This window comes from Ambystoma mexicanum, chromosome 3p (assembly GCF_040938575.1).
Source record: "Ambystoma mexicanum isolate Mex_15411 chromosome 3p, UKY_AmexF1_1, whole genome shotgun sequence".
Classification (NCBI taxonomy): domain Eukaryota; kingdom Metazoa; phylum Chordata; class Amphibia; order Caudata; family Ambystomatidae; genus Ambystoma; species Ambystoma mexicanum.
The window spans coordinates 624,626,295-624,644,375 of record NC_090925.1 but is presented as its reverse complement, the minus strand read 5'-3'; positions in this window follow the sequence as shown (position 1 = coordinate 624,644,375).

Genomic DNA, 18,081 nt, shown 5'->3' with positions numbered 1-18,081 from the left:
CCCAGTACCAGGCTGTTAAAGGTTCTTTGGATAGGACGAATTATGCCATGGGATTCCAGATTTCTCCGTGAGTGATTCCATGGATGTGAGAGGCAACTGGCATTTTCTTACAAACACGGGAGCCATTATAGTGTCTCTTGGTATTGCCGTTTCCTGAATAGTTATATGCCCACAATCATAGGAATCAACTGAAAAGATTCTCTGAAAATCCAGAAATTCCTGTCTCAGTTGTTGGCACTGGTCATTGTTCTCAAAGGCATTGGCCAGACTGATCTGTTCCTCGACCCGGAAACATCCTTGGTGATATTTCAGAAGTATTCTCCAGTTGAGTGGAGAGATCTCTTTTAATGGTATTTACCTGGACAGAAGGTTACATGGATTTGAGATAGTTATTATGAACTCTAAATACTACCTCATCTTCCAAGATCGCACAGGTAACATCTTCTACACAGTAAGGGCATGAAGAATACACCAAGAAATGGCCACAATGTCAGGTGTTGATCTTTTCGGGTTGGATACTCTCTGTATCATAACAATTTTCAAGAATTGGACATGTCATTTAATACTCTAAACCAATAGAATACTATTTGGAATCGACGGCCATTCCAATTGAGGTGTTTCCACCCAAAGTAATACTTTGAGGGTTGCTGTTATCCACCAATATTCTAATGGTGCTGTCATTTAGATTAACTAAGGATGTTGGATGCAGGAACAATCCTTGTTGTTGTAGGGTATAACTCAAGTTTATAAATGCTTCCTGATGTGTCCTCTTTTTATTTTGATTGGTACTGTTAATTATCTGATATTCCCTTGGATAGTAACCCCTCCTTTTGCTTGACCTCAACAGCATAAGACAACAAGCTCACCAAAATGCTTTCCCAACATTGTCAAAGCCCTTAGGGTTACCCCCCAGCCTTGACCAAATGCTTTCATTAATAAAATCCAAATTAATTGCAAATTGATGGAGAATATCAATACTTAGAGACAATTCAGAAGTGACATCTCTAACGATCCAACAATTATGGTAAATAGTTTAATTGCCAATTTAAATTTTTAGGATATGTTTTGAATTTTGTTTTTAAAAACCAACTTCCCATTTATTTGTCAAATTAAAGCAGGGAGTTGACACAGTCCACAGCTCCAAGGCACAGGAGTGGCACAAAGGAACCACCCCCACTGGAGTTTTGGGACCTGCAAGTCTTGGCCTTACACAGGGATCCACAACCCCAGCAGGGAGGGAGGGTTAGAGAAATTATGTTTTGATGGGCCAGGGTACGAGGGAAACTGGGGAGAGGATTAGGGAGAGGTTATGGATAGGCAGGGGGATGTAGGGTAGGTTGACCATATAATACTGTATATGCACCCAAGTACATACTCTCACACACAAACATCCTCACACGTGCCCTCCCATGAAATAGTAATACAGTCATCAACATGGAGTAATGGTATTGTGCCATCACATAACATAAGAAAACACTTTGCTCTGGTTATGGCTGTTGGAGTGTCCCTTGATTTTTTCCTGCATGTTTCCTATGTTTCCTGTGCCAGGCTGCCTTGCAGTAGCAGTTCAAATGCTGTAAAGAGAGTCAGTATTAGTGCACAGGTTATATGGCGGACGTAGGTTGCTGCGTGCGTGTTACCAATTACAGAAGCTATGTGTTAGTAGTCGCACATGACTGCTAATAACAGGCGGGAGTTTGCATGGGCCGCATGTGGCTTGCTGCATGCAGCGTTCGTTAGGAGTAGCATGTGACTAATGTGCATGAGGTTTGTGATGCCCTTAGCTTTTAGCATGCCAAACAAGGATTTGTTCATGGGCGTGGGACAGTATGTACGCCATCCTCAGGATTGCGTGGAGTCTAAATGGGCAAGATTACTTGTGCGGGTTAGTGCTGTAGACGCGATTCATGTAGAGAGTTTGCTTCACTATAGGTATGCAGCAGTAACTGGCATGGCACTTAGCTGGGTGGAGAGCAGGAGCCTGGATTTGGGCAGGGCTGAGACCCCTGCGTAGTTTCCCTGCTTCCCATGGTATCAAAGAGCACTGCAAGACTTATCTTATCCTTGCGAGGGGCCGGGATCGTGATCCTGTGGAGGCGTGGCCCCTGGCGTGTATGCCGTGGCCGGAACTGATCGTCATGCGTCTTGCTGGGTTGCAGTCTCAAGCACAAGCCCCTTGTGCTTCTATGAGCACATGCCTGCTAATGTGCTACTCCCAACATGGCTTGTTTATCATAGTTTCCGGCCCAGGTGCTGGGAGTTGCAGTTTCATAGGCGATTTCCCCTGCAGAAAGGGCAGCAAAGCCTCTGATAAGGCTTGATTGCCTTGTAATGCTTGTGCTTCTGTTTTCTTTTTGTCTTTCGGGTTGTGGTTGGCCCCTTGAGCCCCCTCTTTCCCCTACAACACTCACCATATGCACTCCTTGGCACACAGGGGAGGACTGATCTTTTTGGAGTCACTGAAACAGTGCTTCACCTATGAAGCTTGTTCCATTGTTTAGACAGACTCTAGCAAACACAGAATCTTTCCCTCAATTGCTCCAACTGGGAAAAGAATGTGTGTTCTCCTATTTTCTGGATGTCATGAAAATTAGAACTATGTTTTTCTGGCCTCTTTTCAAGAGTACTTTGAATTTCTTTGTAGTCCTTCTGAATATAGAACTTCAAGGTATCACGGTCCAATGTGGAAAAACACTTGTTGGGAGAGAGATTAATTCTTTGGGATGAGGTCCCCTCACTACTCTGTTCTCCTACTGAGATGAAGGTGATTTTGAGAAGCTGATTATTTCGAAAATGAAACTCAATTTTACTGGGATGTCATTCAAACAAGTGACAAATACCTTCCAGGCTGACATAATCGGTACTTCTCTTCAGCTTGATGGGACTGTTTGGGTCCAAAGAACCTGGTTCATGCAATCAATCAGAGGGAACAGCCTCCGAAGAAAATGTTTCCCCAATAAACAGGGACGTCTGGAGCCATGATGATCAATGGACATTTCAGATGGCAGGATTCAAAATTGAGGCGAGCTGGGAGCTATTTAGAGCCTGCTTGTAGCCTAGAAGATCCTGGTTAGCTTGACACCAACAGCTACCAGGAGCTCATTTTGCCTCCCCAGTCCAACAGATGCTCATCAAATTCACCTATGTGCATTTGGGACTATATTTGAATACACATTAGGTATATGACTTTTAGTGTATAAGGGTTCATAAATAATGGACAAAATAATATGATTTCATTTTATGTGGAGGATGAATTTGTGGAAAGCTATGTACTTGCTCCTTGTTCCTCAATGGTAGCTTCTGGTCAAAGATTAATGCTTATCCAATCTTAATTTCATGCCCTGGATGGTGTCGCCCATATCCAGAATCGCATTGACAAAAATGTCCTTTCCAACATAATTGTGGAGTTCTCCTAGAAGAGGAATCTTATGGCTCTCCCTTCTTCCCAGGTTGAATTTATCAAACGCTTGCTTTGAAATCAAGGTTGCATGTGACCCTGTGTCTACAGGAGCTGATAAATCACAGTGACCTTGTATGTGTACAGAAACAAAGAAGCTATCTTCTTTAGACTCTAGTCTACAAAGAAAGTGTGAGTTATTTGACAGCCTTGCATGAATTTTCTTAATGTTGTTTCTTTTGAGGGCAAAACCTTGGGTGGCCCACATATCTGCATTTCCTTCCTTGAGGTCATGTTCAGGCGAGTTAGCTTGGGAACCTGTCAGAATAAAAACGTGCTTGGAAATAAGATATGGAATAGGTGTATCCCCCTTTCCACAGACTCTTTGTTGTCTTCTCATTTCAGATGACAATCCTCTGAATCTTTTAGGAGGGAGTATTCCTCTACTGTTTCTGGACTTTCAGGGTTGATAATATCTGTGTTATGACACTGGCTTTTGTATCTAAGTGTTTCTTTGCACATCCCGATCTGCTTTTCATCATTCTTAGATTCAGGGTTTTCTATTTTTACCCACTTTTCTTTTAGTCACTCCATCTCTGAAAGAGAATACTTTATTTTCTGGGTTTACTGTGACGACCGCTGTCTAAATAGTGGCTATTCTATTTTTGTCTTCTTGAAACGTCACTTGTTTTCTCTGTTCTTTCGGTTCTAGTTCATAGTGGAAAGAGTTGTCGCTACTACGTTTTGTATTTCTTTATTTAATTCAGGTGTTGTTCTATGGGTCTAAAAGGAAGCTTCCTTTAAAGTTTAGCATATCTTTTCAACCCTATCTCCTATTTCTTTCTTCCACTAGGACACTGTTACTTGGATTGTTTGCCACCTATCATTGTCCCCCTGGGGTAGCTAACCCGGACATTGTGGCACTTTGGGAAACACTGGTAGTCTGAGGGTTCTTTTGGGCCCTCAACATTTGTCCAATATTCTTGGTCAATTCCTTGACATGTCTCTCAAGTTGAGAGACCTTTTCTCTTCCCTCAGAATTGTAGGCAGGTCTTAGGTCACACCTTTTTTGCTCTCTGAAAGGGTAGCAATCCCTCCTAGCAAAGCAACTCGGGTATGTTTGAAAGTTACTACTATAGAGTTCTTTTCTGGTCCCCACTGCCCTTGATTCTGGGCTCTGTTGTCCTGGTATCTATGAGGAGAAAAGTTGTTCTTATAATTTTGATTTAGAGGGTGTGTTAGATTTCTTTCCCGCAAAAATTATGAGTAGGATTTGCCAAGGGAACGGCCCATTGATTTGAATTCCCCCCCTGTTGTCTGTATTCAGAGGGTTTTCGACGTGGGATTTGTGAATCTGTTGCGTTACTTGGGATCCTTGTAGCGACATGTAAATTGTACTTGTAGCTGTAGAACAGGGTTTTTATTGGACATAGAAAGCTAGAGAACGAAGGGCCATTGTGCTGGGAAGACAATCTATAAATGTCAAATACGTGTTGAGGAATAGAATTTGTTCCTGCCAGTACCATGCACAAGAAAGAAGCCTGAATGGAAAAGATATATGGAGGACACAACAAATGGGGAATGGATGTCTTATGAAAACACCTTGAAAACATACATCTCAAGAAGGATGCACAAACTACCTCATATTGTTCCAAAAATGTGCAATTGTTTACATATGGGCATGAGTGTCCAAACAAATAGAATGTGAACTATCTTACGTTTGGATAGAGTGGTATTCACAAAACAAAGGGAGAACGCATTTGGAATTTGCTGATGTATGAATTTAAAGGTTCAAATTGTACAGTAACACAAATACTAGATACATGAGTGGTTAAGGTTCCCAGAAGAATGTCTGTCATTTAAGAAACAAAGGCAGAAATATGTTGGACATATATGAATATGAGTCATTTGTCTGCATTTTTTAGGTTTGAGAAGAGCAATTGTCAGAAAAAATATGATGTATTCAGGAACCGATTTCGCTGTGTAGTATGGTCACTAAGTAAGGAATGTGGTGATGTTTTCACCTTTTCTTTTTCTTTTGATTGTTCACAGTTTTATGCACATAAAACAACTACTAATAAAATTGTATAAGAGGTGTAGATATAAGGCCTCAGGGGTTAGGTGGAGCGGTAAAAATGTGGCGGTAAGACTATTACTGCTGCATTACCGTTCTGACCAATCGAGAGTTTGGGGTGACTCTGAGGATCCCCCCCCAGCTGTCAGCTGGGGGTAAATCTGCCGATTGTTTGCCCATTTTCAGCACAATTAATGCAGCACTACTAGCTCTGCTGTAAATGTGCCAAAAATGGGGATTCAGCGGATTGCTACAACTTGGATTCGGCACCTATAGCGCCGGACCAAGTTGCGGTAACGCTAATTGCATTGGGCGGTATCCCTGAAGATTTACCACTGGGCTACCGCCCTTTGTGATGAAAGCCCATAGTGAATTGGCTGATGACAGCTCATATATTTTTTAATGAAGGAGTTTAAATAAATAATACAAAAGTGGTAAAAAACAAGAATGCCTGGGGGTAGATAACGGTTGATAAGTTGATAAGTCCAGGTGTGGTAAGAAACCCTCATATTGTCCTGAGTTCTTGCAGTATTGAAGGAGTGCATCTGTAGTCCACGATGGGCCTAGAGCCCAGGGAGCCATAGACTTATGTAGGTACAAGTGTTAAAAGGGTTGGGATTTTGTAACAATGGTTGAGTGTCACCTGATACGTACTGGACAGAGGGCCTCCTCCATCGGACATTCTGTTTGGTGGTAGGAGGAGCACTCTTCAAACACCCTGACAGTACATCCAAAGGAGGGGCACTCTTCACCCTACAAGGGTGTAATTTTAGGGAGGGATGGGGGTGTTTGCCCCCCCCCCAACTTTCATGGCACACCATTTTGTCCCCATTCATTTGGCTGGGGCACCTTTTCTTCAGATGTCATGTCCCCCCCAACATTTTTAGCAAAGTTACTCCACTGCACCTCTGCCACTTTCACGGTGGTAGAGGTTGAATTTGATTTGGGAGTTTTGGGATATTTTCTGCTGGTGTTTAAGCCTCATAAGTACCCTGTGAAATCACCCATTCAAGGGTTTGTGAATCGCCGAAGCCCCACACAAATTGGGTGATTATATATTTCGGGAGTGCTTGGAAAAATGTGCTAATAAACTCTCTACTGTAAGTATTTATCTGCAGAGAAGTCTGTCTTGGACAAACTTTCTCAGAGATTGGTCTTTGCCACACACCATATTGTATGCAGCTTTTTATGTCTTATTGGTTTCTATGGGTAGAACAATGTTTTTAAATGGCTGCCTTATAGGTAGACTATTCATGGAGATTGTGGAGTATAGGACCACGTGTTAGAGGACATGGGTAGATTAGGATGTGACCAATCAGTTGATGGACTATAGTGGACTGGTAGTATGCAAATAGGTGGTAGCCGATGAGGGTGGGGGATTAAGACTAGATATTGTCGGTGTCAGGAATGTCGATTCTCTCTCTTATGATCCTGTGTCTTCTTTGAACTAACTGAGAGATCTATGTCATGTGGGCTTCTGCGGGACCGTTTTCCTTTTTGTATACAAATTAATCTTTGTTTTCCTTGTAAAGATGTGCGCCAAGCCTTTTTCCTTAGAGGATTGTTTTTCATTGTCTGGCTGTCTGGAGGTCTTGCCTTATATCCTCCTGCTTTATGAGATTGTTTCTTAAATAATAGGTAGATTTCAGGAGAAATTTGATAAAAGCCATGGGATTTGCAAACTTTTCTGTACGTATTGTATTAAGTAGTCCAATACTTTAGATGCTATCCCTCATTCACATTGCAAGTTAAGTGAAGGGAGATGCGGTTCGTCCCTTACAAGTTCCTGAAGTTATAATGTGGGAAATATGAAGGGGCATTAGGTGTAAATCTGTGTGGCACATTCCACTGTCCTACACCCTGTGGCAGGGAATTACTGATGTGAAAGCAGGAAGAGCAGGGGTGTGCCCTCCAACTCGCATAGAAGCTGATCTGGCAATTGTGATTTATCGCAGTGCCATCCAGGCAGACTTTAAAGTTGCCCTGCACCACCTCCCCCGGAACTGATATAGAGTGATTTCCAACTTGTACCAAAGCCGGCATATGCCAGTTCTTTCCCTTCCCCAACCACCACCACTGGATGTGATGGGACATTTGAAACCAACACCCAGTAGGGCCACCATGGGCAATTCTCCCAGCATTGCCATATATCACTACCCCTCAAGGCAGAGATAGTATTAGAACACCTCCCTCCCAGCGAGGCATGGCTGATTGTGTAAATACTTCCTATCACAATCCAAGCAATTACTGTGACCATGTCCTGTGCCTAACAGGAGGGATATGAGGAATCCCTACACCAACCAACTGTGTTCCCGTGCTAAGGCAAAGGGCAATGACACTAACACTATCCCATCGACAACCACAGATGACAATCCGGGTATGGGGATGAGGCACAAAGCTCTTGAGGATACCTCTAATCATAATGTAGAGGAGCAGCTGCATGCCTCTGCAGGAAATCCCGCCCCCCTACCTCTTATATGTTGGAAAACTGATATTGTGGCATGTTTGAAACCAGCAGTTGTGCCAATACTGCAGCGTATATTCAAAAGAAGATACCCATTGAGACAACCCTATCGAATGTATCCCCAAAGAGATGACAATCTGAGGGAGGAACTCCCTGAAGGAATATAAAATGATCAAAGAAAGAAGCCTGTGATGTCATTACAAAGTATGAACAGCGTCTCAGAATACTGGCCAAAGACAATATATGGATCCTACAGAAACTAATGATGGAGTAAAGAATCGAGTGAACTCTCAAATATGAAAAAGAAGATTATACATGCAGAAAGTGTTGCAGAGAATTAATCAATAAATAATTGTACATACTCTGAAACGCAAGATAGACAAACTCATCACAAAAGCTGGCAATATGTAGTGGATAGAATGCACCCGAAGCAGCCAGTGTATAGAAGCTCGACATCCGTATCATGAATTTTAGTAAGCCAGGACCCATGAAGAGGAAAGGGAAAATTGTGTTGCAGCAAGAATAAGCTGAATCGTGAAGCTGCATGGCGAGGTTGTTTGGCCTGGAGTCAAGAATGAAGCAGCCAAGGTTGGCTATCTATTCTGGAAAGGAGTGGACGTGCAATGGATGAATCATCTCCAATTAAGGTGCAAAGAAAGAACACCAAGAGTGCCAAGTTTTATTCATTTATGACATTTAAAAACCTGCAAAATGGAGCAAATCGTGGTCTCCTGTCACGTGAGCCAAGGATGAAAATAGAGTCGAATTTGAAGTCCTAGAACAACAATAGATAGTGCCCGCACTCCAATATATTCTCAGAGACAAGGATACTTGCAAGGCCAATTTCAAAGGCAATCTTCATGGCAGCAGGCTTGGGTGATGAGAGATGCTGGGCTAATTGGTTAGGGAGAGTCTGGCCCATCTCCTTGCACCTGCTTACTTGCTGCTCATGATCCGAATATTCCAGACATGGCATAAGCATGCCAACCAATTGTAGTGGTCCATACAATGAAGAACCTTATAGTTTGAAGACCAATCAGAAACCGTGCACTTGATGTTTTTGAAGATTACATGTTTTAGAGGTAGGTATATATTGGCCACCTGACTGTTTGCAGCCAATCATAATCCTAGTTCCTATAGAATGTGTACTATTATTTTTTTTTATTATCTATTATTTGCCATGTAGTATGACGTCACCTCTGATGTGTTTTTAGCATAAAGTCTATGTTGTATGAAAAAGTCGTTGAGAGAAATGGAGCGTATGTCCGTTGATGTTCGTTGGAACGCTCTCTTTTAGATAATTGTTAATAAAACAGTACTTTGCCATCTTACTGAGTTGGTTTGGTTATTTGGACTCAGAGATATTCTGTGAACCCATCCATTGAATGCACATTCCTAAAGGACCCCAAGTTCACGTGGTACTGGTGTGATGGTGCAAAAAGATCCAAACTAGTTTGTCTTCAGAGTTTCGAACGATCGGGCATCCTCCACTATTAGCTGGAAGATGGCAGAGTTTCCTGTGGAGAGCGGCCGATAGAAATAAACTTGCAAGAAGAACCGAGATGGTGGGCAGCTCCCCCTTTGACAAAATCCCTGACCAGTTTCCACGGGTGATCTGCGGATGGAAGGCGAAGTGGTCGGATTGGAGGAGGAGCCAATGCCGAAGGCCTTGAGTTGATTAACAAATGGGGAGTAGGCTACGGGGAATGGCAAATAGGGGGGCGGTATTGGGATCATGTTTGAGTAACAGGAAATAGTGTGAAGAGAAGATGTACCACGTAGAAGCCCTGAGTCAAGGGAGTTAGAAGGAGATATCTCATATCCCAACAGGAGTAGAGTGATATATAAAACGTGTAATCAGGATTACGTAAGGTGATATCTCAACCCCTGTATAGGGTATGAAGTAAAGGTGAAGGAAAAGGTGATCACAGTGTTTATAATGTGTAATATTTGACTAGTTTAATGTTGTTTGTTGACTAAAACTATAAAAGTGTGATAGTGATTGTGAACATTTTAAAAAGTTGAGGAGCAACAATGATTGAGTATAGCAAAGCGATTGGCGCCAATCAAGAGATTAGATATGCCAATCAAGAGAACAGACAGTCTACTGAAATGAGAATTTTGAGCAGAGATTGATGGTGCACACTCATATTTCTTGTTTTAAAATGTTAAAAAGTGGTGGTTTAAGCCAAAGTATAAGGTTTACTTAACAATCTGATAAGTATCGAGAGTCTTGTCGATACTTGTTATTATGGGCAATACTCCTCTCATGCACCTATGCAAGACACTGCCAAAGCATATGCCCAAGCTCAAACAGTGTAGTGCGGAATGGGTAAAAGGCACTGCAGATAAAATGTTCATGCCGGGGCCATAAGGGGGATCATTGTCAATAACAGTATTGAAACACATGACAACATACTTGCAAGCTGTGTACACAGAGAGGAAATTAGAGACAAGATTAGTGATTTTAGAGCTCTGGAAGATGTATCAAGAGGAAAGAGAAGACCCGCCACCTGAGGCGTGGATGCTTAATCAGCATAAGGAGGAAGGTGTTGAGCTCTCAGCTCCCCTTACCTCACCTGAAGCAAAGGGTGTTGCAATGGATTAAATAGGGGTGTATCCTTTAAAGGAACTGAGAGCAGCAACGGGATATAGTAATCGGATATATGAACACCCCCGCTTATAGTAGTGACGATAGACCGGAGGAGAACACGAGAAAGGAAGAGATTTATAAGATCATACAAGACAAAGAAGAAAAGAGTGAGCAGTCAAATTTGTCAACAGAAATAGACAGGGAGATTAAGAGATGGAAAGGAGAGAAGGATAAGGCTGACGAGATAGCGCTCGTACAAAACGAATGGATGGGAGGACAGATATTACTTAAGATTAGGGGTGTACCGAACTTCGACTTCGAGTAAGTATTCGGCTGAATTCCGGCTGAAAAAAAGGTATTCAGCTCCGGCCGAAAAGTTTCTAGCTATTCGGCTCTTGCCGAATACTTTGACATTCTCATTTGAATACAATGCTAAATGAACTCAGAAAGGCAAATATAGACTTCAGTTTGCAAAACTGAATAGAATTAGACCAGACAAATCAAATCTTATATTGTAATCTGCTCTTTAGGGCATGTTTTGTTACAGATTCTTAGCCAAAAGGTGCTCATCTTGTATACTTAGCCTGTAACAATACAGGAACATCTTTTCTTTTAGCAAATGTTTATATGCAATGTGCACTTTTTTCAGTTGGAGAAAACAAACTAAAAGAAATGTGCATAAATACTTTCAGTTCCTGTCATGTCACTTCCCATTTTGTAGATCATAGTACCCCCTTTTCTTTTTTTAAGTACTTGAATCCTGAGTTTAACATAATCTGATATTTTATCAGGAAATTATAAGTTGCATATGTTTGTGTATTGACAAGAAAGAGTGGCTAGGATAAGTGAAAAGTGAACAGCATTTGTTTGGGTTGGGTGAATAGTTGTGTGATGGAGTTCACGCATTTCTGATTTCCTCTTGACTTGTGTCCTTCATGAGCCGACATGAACCATTTTATACATTTCTATGTGAGCTGCAAAGAGTTTTCGAAACTGGACCACATCGACTTTGCAAGTGGATAGAGAATGCAATGCATCTGATTCACAAAGGTAGTCCTTTTACATTTGTGAAGCCTCCTACTTTAACTGGCACTGAATATGCAACAATCTTCTGTACATTTGGTCCCTTCATTTTGGTTAAATCTGCTTTAATTCTGGATTTTATACTTTAAATAAAGATGCTACATTAATTACAATGAAAAGAAATAAAAGTATAGAATGCATTTAAAATGGTGCTTTATTTTATTTTTTAATAAGTGTGATTTTTGAAGTTTGGAACATGATTCATTAAATAAAGCAACTATTCGGCTTCATATTCGGCTTCAGCCGAATAATTGACAAACTATTCGGTATTTGGCCGAATACTAAATATGCTATTCGGTACAGCCCTACTTAAGATAGATGGGAAAAGTATTGAGGAACTGAGTCAAAGAGAGATAAGGATGAACAAGAAAGAAAAGATAAGGAACAAGAGAACAGATTGAAAGAAGATGAGCAGAAAATGAAAAGCAGGGAGCTACGATAGCAAATACATCAGGAGGAGCAAGAGAAAATAGAAAAACAGGCAGAAGAACACAATAAGCACAACAATAGACAAAGCATGATAGAAGAAAGGGACAGAAAGGAAACAAAGAGAGAGGAGGAAGAAGCACAAAGATGAAGGGACAAAAGACTACAGAGATGAAGGGAAGAAGGGAAGGAGTAAGGAGTAAGGAGTGGAGAAGAATGAAGGCAAGACAAAGAAAGAATTAGAAGTGATGCAAGAAAGCAAAGGGAAGTAGATGAAGAAATGGAACGGAAAAGGAGACAGCAAGGTCTCAACACCAGTCTCATTTGTAAAGACCAAATGAGGCAGAGCTCAGAAATACAATAGAACAGAGAGGAAGAGATTCTTCCGATAAAGGAAGTAATGCCAGCAATATCTAGAGTAGCATTAGAAGAAGAAAGATTTGATGCAGAAAGTATTGGACAAAAGAACAATAAGGTTTATCAACGGTTAAGGCGAAGTAGCTAGTATGGATCTCGGGGAACGGTGATCGATCCCCAGTACCTCAATCATGAAGTGAGGAAGAAAACCTGTTCAGCATTGTCTTTGAGCAGACTGAACTTGGACCAGGGAGAATGGGATGATAGTCACACTAGTTGGGGACTAGACATGTCAGACGAGGGAAGAAAGTCTGGTCTTGGGGCAGAAGGAGGGAGTACATGCGCCCCTAAAGGAAGTCTGAAAATGGATAAGGAAGTGAGATGGTTGGATTTGGAACAACCTAAAGATAGAACACCAGATCCCATTGCATATCCTGAACGTCCCCGAGGACGATCACATAGTGAGAAAGGAGAGCCGCCGCCATATGTAAGCAGGTTAAGGTCATTACCCACAAGTAGACAGACAGGGACAATTATCCCTGCCATGGATAGACTAATAGTGTGATCCAACTATGGGATGGAGTTAACTGAGTTTCCTTTGTTAGAAAAAAGGGGAGCAAGACCACAATATATTCCATGGCCGCAGATAGACAAGGATACCCTAAAATGCAAGCTCCCTTGTTTGACTTTGGGCGCTGGGAAATGGATATATATGAATTTGAGAAAATGTTGGCCATAGGGCATATAAAACGTCTCCTGGCAGCCATTCTTGGAGAGAGGGCTGACGACATATGGAGGAGAGTGGGAAATTCAAGTGTGACTGCACAAAACACAGCGCATGATGGGGTCCGTTTATTAATTGTGGAACAGATGTTTGGAGGGCGGTCAGGCAAAGCCCACTCAAGCCAACTCAGGCCAACTCAACTCAAGGCCAACGCAGCCTTTCATCCTTCCGAGGGCGATAAATGAGTACCAATTTCGGTTGGGATATATTGTATGTAAATATGTGCTCTGTAAAGCGCTTTGGATTAAGGCGTTATATAAATATCAGATATGGGTGCAATTATGACACGTAAGATGAAGGAAGATGAAGACCCTATTGCTTACATTCAGGATATTCAGGAGAAATGTCAACTTGAAACTTGCGAGCCGTGGGAAAACACAGTAGCATTATTTTACCACATTTTATGTCAGGGGTTGCCTGAGCCAGTACAGAGACAGATGAAGAAACAAGTAGGGATGGAAGCGAAGTCATAGGCTGATATACAGCTGACAATAGTACACCATTGTCGGCTATTAGAGGAGAAAAACAAAAAGAAAGATATGAATAGGAAGATAGAGGTAGCCAAATTAGTTCAGAATAAATTGTCAAAATTTGCCATAGAAGGGGCGGTATTGACAAGCAGAGAAGGATTGGGAATGCAGGAAGCAATTGGTGCATCGCAGGCAAATAATTTGTGCCCGATAGACCAAGGTGGATATAGGTTTACACCACGAGGCAGAGGTATGGGTTATAGATGGAGAGGAGGCGGATTTCAAAATATTGAACACAGAATGAGAACCAGAATGCTCAGGGAGGATATCACCAAGAAGGGGCTAATAGGAGAGTTCCTCCAGTATGTTACTATTGTGGAATGACAGGACATATTGCGCATGTATGTGGGAGCCAAGGGAATGTACAGAATGGACAGTTCTCTAGAGGGGGACAGCTTACCCTCCATCATATAGCACACAGACCAGAGAAGGATTTGCCCAGGATCACACATATTATCACACACAAATGCTTCAAGTATAACAGGTACCACAGCAGGGACAAGTACAAATGAATCCACCACAAGGGCAGTCACTACAAGCCCCTATGCGGACACAGCAATATGCAAAAACAGGACAAGTATTGAATAGAAGGTGTCACTGTGGTAGGAGGAAATCCTTTTACAGGGACGGGGATGAGCCTGTATCCACAATAGGACAGCTCACAGGGTGACTTGATGTGTTCAGTACTATCTGTGACACCAGACCCCGAAGAGGAACCAAGGGTCATTCTGACGATAGGAGGCAAATCCTTTTCTTATCTTGTAGACAATGGAGCAATTCGTTCGTGTATACGGGAGGGAACATTTCCAATATCACGTATTGCCATGAATGCTCAAGGGTTCTCTGGAGCTACGAGTCCAGTTCTTTTTACTGATAAATTTGACATGTTCTTTCCCTTGTTATATTCATGATAGACATGATATTTTGAGAAGAGATTTAATGACGAAACTTAACATTACAATTTCATTTCTTGATCAAGGAATAGTGTGCTCCACTCCAGCAATACACTATTCAAATGTGGGAGAGTTCATACTGGCATTTACAAGGCAAGTGGCTCTGTGAGGCGTTCCGGTAGATCCAGATATTGTTCTATATGGAATGAGCATTGATATGGCTACCTGGCCTAGTGGGAAAGATTGTGAGCATACCTGATGAGTTTCTGTTTAGAGCACAAATACCTATGGATGAGGAAGGTGGACAAACTACTCCAATAGAGTTGGAAGCAGCAATAGTACGAAGGGAAATGGCACCGAAGTGATGATGAAGTGGTTTTCTTCATGAGTATTACATACAGTATTAGCGTATTTGACCTAAAACAATTTACCTAATGACCAATTTGATCAAATTGTGCATGGGTGATTTGGCCTTCGAGGCAATTTGGTCGCATATATTGCACAATACCGACCCTGGAGAACAGGGGTTGTGGAAGTGTTCCTCCATTCCCCATGTTTGAAATGTTGCCATTTCGAAGGTGCAGGAGTGTCCCCCACTTCCTTAAAAATACAGCTATCCGGCTTCGGCAGAATAGTTTCTGCGTAGTGACTCAGAGCCAAAGTCCACTTTCTATGATTAGCTGCCTTCTCCTGTTTGGGAGATGTCAGCCAATCATAGAAAGTTTTACAGTGTTCAGGCTGCAGAAGCCAAATAAGCTGTTTGCTTATTGGCTTCCAAAGGCTGACCACAGAGGAAACAGCCTCATAATGCGTTGAAATAGGAAGTGAGTGAAGGGAACAGTTCTTCCCTTCCCTCGCTTCCTATGCCAACGGACGGAGTGCTCCAGCAGATGCCAGCAGCACCCGAAGAGACCTCCATGACCCACAGGTAAGTAACCCCCTCATCACCACACTAGTATTGATGCTGATCGGGCCACCGGTGCAAAGCCGGTGGCCCGACATGGTTTGCTAGGCGGCCCCCAGACTCACAAGACAGCCGGGGCACTTTGCCTACCCCAGTGGCCTCGAATTTTACTGAGCCACACCCCACCCCTTCAGCACGGTGAGGCCACGGGGGTGCCCAGCACCCCCGCAGCCTCACCACAATAATATTGATGGTGGTCGGGCCACCGGTGTAAAGCTGGTGGCCTGACATTGATATGTAATGGGGGGCTGCTCCTGCAGGAGCAGCCCCCAGACTCACAAGGCCGCTGGGGCACTTTGCACACCCCGGCAGGCTCGAATTTGAATGAGCCCCCCTTCAGCACGGTGAGGCCGCAGGGGTGCCCTGCACCCCCGCAGCCTCACCGCAGTAGTATTGAAGTTGGTCGGGCCACTGGTGCAAAGCCGGTGGCCCGACATGGTTTGCTAGGCAATGGGGCAAAACATTATTAAGGCATAAAAAAGCCTGTAATACACAGTATTTGGTTGAACCTGCCTAGTATACACAAGCTTTACCTGGGCATGCAAGTCTGCACCTGGCCTATAGACTCTGCATTTGAAGCTGCAGGTAGGTGTGTGAGGTAAGTTGGCAAAAGATCAACATATGAAGTTGTACTGCGTATTCATTGCTTGTGCTTCTGTTTAGGATGGCTGCGCCTGGCATAATATGAAGCCAAACCGATTTGCAATGCTAGTGCCTTGAATTTCTTTTTCTGCAACCACAAATGGGCTGAATAAACCGGGAATACCTGCTCCACCTAAGGGTCCTGGAGCACTGCAGCTGCTCACTGTAGCAATCCAATCAGATAGGACACCCCAAGAAAGGTAGGCAGGAGGATTCACATTAATTACAGTCCATTGGAGGCGGGCAGTAGATGAATCAATAGGCCGCCTGCAATACTCTGTCAATTAAATGTTTTGCACTGATTGGTACTTCGCTGGTGGTTTCGAAACGTACAGAATTTGATTTGCACCTCCTTTCTGTTGTTCCTCAGCCTGTATGTGCTTCCTGTTGAAGGCCTTCTAGAATGGTAACGTTTTGGGTAGCTCCTGAATTGCGTTTGGTCTTGAATTGCTTTTGGTTTGGTTTTGTGTGACAAAATGTGATGAGTAGAAAAATTATGCATTTTCTTGTCAAAATGATAAGCCGCATAGCGAAGTAATAGTAGTAACGTAATCCTTTTCTTTACTTTAGTTATACCACAGCCCAGAAAAGACGCAGCACCAACCAAGGAAGCTCACCCCTGAGACGACTTAACATTCCACCACCTTGATGCAGATGCCTGCCTAGTGCCTACAATCCTGGTGAGTACTATGGGGGTTTGACTATTCAGCGGAAGCTTGTGGTGGGAGGTTACCACTCGGTGCATATGCCTGATTAAATGAAAGACTGCTATATTATGCTTGCCGCAGTCAATGGATGTACATAATGGCTTCATCAACTCCTGGCAATTTCAAACGTGGTTTTTGTCATTGTTCATATTTCCTTTTTTACATAGTTATTTTTGTTAAAAGGCTTTTTCAAAAACATTTTTGAAGGAAACCCCAATACCACTTCAGATCCCAGAGCCATCATTCGGTACTGTCCTGCCAAAACGTACTCTTAAGTTTGACTTTTGCTTTACATTTCTTTGTCACCAGTACGAGCTTCTGATTTACGTAAAGGCCCACACGCAACAGCTAGCAGACGTGCCCAGTAGAAACGCTATCTCTGGCCCAGAGCTGCAGAACCCCCTCGTTGTCGACATGAGTAGCACCAAGGAGAAAACCAGCCCTGTGTGGGATTGCTTAAATGGATGATAACTCCAAGGCGGTGTGTTCTGTGTGCCTTGCGGTTTTGTCTCGTGGTTCTGCAAACTCAAGACAGTGCAGCACATCACCACTGACCAACCATCTGCGGTCAAAACATCACAATGACTATGTCCAATATGAAAGGAAAAAAGAGGAAGTTGTTGGGAGAATCAACAGCAATGTGTCTCCCGCGAAGTGCAAGAGGGCATTGTCACAGCTATCCATTAAAGATTGTCTGGACAAAAAACAAGTGTGGTCTCTGGACAGCCCTTCCGCACATGCGGTGCATCACAGTATTGGCGAAATGATAGCGCTAGACTTGCAACAATGTTCTGTTGTTGAGGATGTAGGTTTTGTGCGTTTACTCCATAAATTGGAGCCTAGGTACAAAGAACCATCACGTAAATATTTTTCAACACGCATCATCCCTGACCTGTATGAGAAAGAGAACCAGTTTATTGCTTCAGAGGTTCAGAGGGCTGAGAAAATTGCATTTACTGTGGACCTTTGGAAATCTGATAACACTGTGAAATCTTTTATGAGCTTAACAGGACATTTGCTGTCCAGCAACATGAAAAGGCATGGAGTTTTGTTGCAGTGCAAGGCTTTTGGCAGAAGCCATATTGGTGCCAAAATAGGATTAGCATTCCAAGAAATGCTAGAAAGGTGGCAAATTAGCCATTCCAAAGTGAATATCATTCTTCAGGA